General features: G+C 31.6%; 1 non-coding gene across 1 annotated transcript; it reads right to left on the reverse strand.

The window, feature by feature from the left end:
- Positions 1-435: 435 nt before the first annotated feature.
- Positions 436-535, reverse strand: LOC127739977 (small nucleolar RNA Z266). Its single transcript, XR_008000718.1, has one exon. It is a non-coding gene; the product is annotated as a small nucleolar RNA Z266 (small nucleolar RNA).
- Between the last annotated feature and the right edge of the window lie 3,173 nt (positions 536-3,708).

The raw sequence follows: 3,708 nt of genomic DNA on the forward strand, positions 1-3,708 counted from the left end.
ACTACTCATCAACAACAAACAAGAGGAAAGAAAACAGAGAATGTATTTGGATAAGAGACAGAAATACAAAATTAGGAGAAAAGAAAAAACCATTTGGTTTTAAAAATGCAGACACAATTTTTTTTTGTTGTATCTGATTTTTTATTTACATTTCAAAGACGATTTATTCATGTTACTAACATTTTCGTCGGGAACATTGTTCAGGATCGAAAATAAGCTAATGCTCCACTGCTCAAGTTATGGTTTCAAACTAGTAAACTATTAAGGGGGGAAAGAAAAGGACAGCCATGTATGCAAGAATTTCGCATGTAACATTTAAGTAAAAAACGGAATTCAACCGAATAGTTATTCAAAAACAGAAACTAGAAGACAACTTCGAGGGGAAGTATATCCAACTTCATCATTGTGGTTAATCTCAAGAAATTGTATTGTAAATATCGGCAAGTCAGATATTGAATGGATATGCCTCAAAAGATTGAGTTCAAAAAGGAATTCTCCTTTCACACATCTAATTGGTTCATCATCCTTGCCCTTTATTTTCCGGAAAAAAAAACAACGAAAGAAAAAACAATTTGTTGAAAATGTTTCCCACCTGAAACAGAGGCATTGAATAAGGACCTACGTCATGGGGCTGAAAACAACAATTTGTTGAAAACCCAAATCGGCCACAGAGCCATTTTGCGTAAAGATCAACAAACGGTTAATAACACCAGGAACAAAGGTAAAAGGACCTATGCCTCGTTTACAGGAAAAACAAAATGGGAGAGAGGATCCAGAAGGAAAACCCTAGAGAGAAGCCTCAATAGTTTTGATGTGGCGTAGCTATGACTCAAAACGCTTCCATTATCGATAAGGAAGGCGATCTTAAGGGCCACGCTTTTTAAGATCAGAACATTAAGCAACCAAAACAGAAAATCGTAAGAGTTATGTTACAGTAGGCAAAGATAAAACCCTAGATTTGAGTTGAAGATGAAGACGAGAGGAGAGGAAGGTAAATAAGAAGAGTATATATAGTATCATTGGCAATGCTGGTGGACCAGTGTGAAACGTTGTTTTTTTTGGGTCAGCAGTGAAAGTGTTTAAGTTTGGGCTTTTGTCTATATGGGCTTTGGGTGATGTGCGTTTTTTCACGTCTTAATTATCTTTAGATAATTTGATTGATTTAACTAAATTTTCATATAACGACTCTCAATTATCAATTTCACATGAAGTCGACTGTACCAGAATTTTTACTTTTTATTTTTTATTTTTATTATTTTTTAATTTTTAGATTATATAAAAAAATAAATACAATAAAAAAATAAAATTTTATTTTTTATTTTTGTTTTTTTTATAATTTAAAAAATAAAAAATATTTAAAATAAAAATAAAAAATACAAATACAAACTAAACGTGCTCTTAATTTTTTTAAAGATTTTGGTGGTTGGGACAGTCGAACACACATACAATGATTTTGATCAAGTTTATCATTTTAAATTTATTTTATTAAATGGGCTTCGGCTCGTACTCAACCAAGAAAAAGAAATCAGTTTTTTTAAAAGTTATAATAGCTATATTTGATCTAATACTACTATATAACTAGTAAATATTATTATTTTAGGTCAATATTTAATCAGCAAAAATTTTTATCTATATTTATATGTATTTATCATAATTTTGAAAATCGAACCGAATCGACTGGTTCAACTAGATTAATCGAGAACCGATCAATTAGCTGGTCCAGGTAAGACCAGAAACTACTTGGCAGAAAATCGGTAAAAAAATTGGTCGAACCGACAGTTAAACGATAAACCGACAGAACCGTCCAGTTTTTTTAGTAGATTCTTGGTTTGAAAATAAAATCCATAAACGGCGTCGTTTTGTCTCTTTAAAAAAAAAAAGGCTAAAGCTAAACATACACGAAGCTGAACCCTAATCACCCAGAAAAGAAATCAGTACCCAATACCCACAGCAACTCATCTCTCCTCTCTTCGCAGTCTCACAGCCACCAGCCCACCACCACCAATCGAGTAGCCCACCGCTATCGCCACCGCATCCCACAGCCACAGCAGCGACGGTTTTGACCACAGTAACCACAGAGATCGTAAAGGCGCGTACGGACAAGAGGGATTACAGAAGGATCATCCTTCCCAACTCCCTTTAGGTCCTTCTCATCTCCCATCCCGACACCGACAAGGTATTCTCTCTCTGATTTTTTATTTTTATTTTTTGATTTCAACTTTATTTGGTTGATTCTTGTTTTGACTGTTTGCAGTGTGCTGTTTCCATGGACGTTGGAGTAGGTTGCTTCAGCAACCCTGCTAGCCTCGAAGGCTTTGCCCATTTCCTAGGTTTCTTTTTTTTTCAATTAAATAATTTATTCTTTTTACTCGTTGTATGTTGATTTGGATTGGATTCTTTGTTTGCGGTTAAATGTGCCCTTTGAATCACGTTCATCCAAGATAGGCAATTATCATATTTAGCTTTGCTTTAGTTAAAAATTATAATAGGAAATTAATGATAGAAGTTATTTATCGGTCACTTTTAGCACTATTGGATAGAATCTATTACCATTTTTCATATCATTCTATCCATTTCTATTCAATCCAAACAAAGGGACTCGTTAAAATTCCATCCTCTCCTATTCCATTCCACCTTGTTCCACCAATATATAGCTCGATTAGGAACAGAAGATATTAATGTTTGGTGTTTGGATTATTGTTATATTTATGCTAAAGAGTTGTGTTATGAGAATTTAAGATAATTGTTTCTTGTGGTGGGGTGGGGAATATTTCTACATTTTTAGAAAATTTAATTTTTGGTGTGCTTTTTTTCATGGTTGACAGAGCACATGCTGTTTTATGCCAGTGAAAAATATCCGGTGGAAGATAGCTACTCCAAGTATATCACTGAGGTACAATTAACACTAAAAAAATGTCATTCTTAGAAGTGTTTATGAATTTTGATATTGGTACTTCTCTCTATGAAGTTATTGATTGATTGTTTAGCCCTGCTGCCATATGTATTCTGGTTGAACTCTCCAGTTTTGTTCCTCATTATTTTTAGGTTTTTTAATAATTTTATTTAATATTTAATTAAACCGGTTGAATCCCGGTTGAATCTCGATCGAATCAATAAATTAGTGAACCAGTTATCTCACCGGTTTATTGACCGGTCCGGTTCTCACAACCTTGGTATTTATATTCAAACACATAATTTGCACTTATATTTACTTGAGACAGGGATACAAAGACAGAAAATCATATTTAACAGATGAAAAATAGATAGAAATATTATATCCAGAAACACTGAATTAGTATATTTTGTGTTCATCTTATCCTAACAGAAAGAATACTAAAATACTAACGAGAAATATAATTTATTTTTTATTTTTTCTTTCATTATTTTTATTAATTTTTTATAATTATATTTTTTATTATTATACATTTTTTAAATCTTTTAAATGAAAAAAATAAATTAAATTTTTATAATTTGTTCTACTTTATTACCAAACAGAATGCAAGAACACTAAATTTTGTGTTTCTATTTTTTATGTCTTATTGTCAGTATCTTATTTTATCCCGTTCTCAAAAACAAACGTAGCATAAGTGATCACATCTTAATACTTAAAATTTAACTTATGTTGTTTTTATCTAAGTTTGTTTGAAAAAAAATATATTTTGAAATTAAAAGATTGACCATGTATTTGTAAATAATGGTTTTTTAATG

The sequence above is a fragment of the Arachis duranensis genome, chromosome 6 (genome assembly GCF_000817695.3).
Source record: "Arachis duranensis cultivar V14167 chromosome 6, aradu.V14167.gnm2.J7QH, whole genome shotgun sequence".
Taxonomy (NCBI): Eukaryota; Viridiplantae; Streptophyta; class Magnoliopsida; order Fabales; family Fabaceae; genus Arachis; species Arachis duranensis.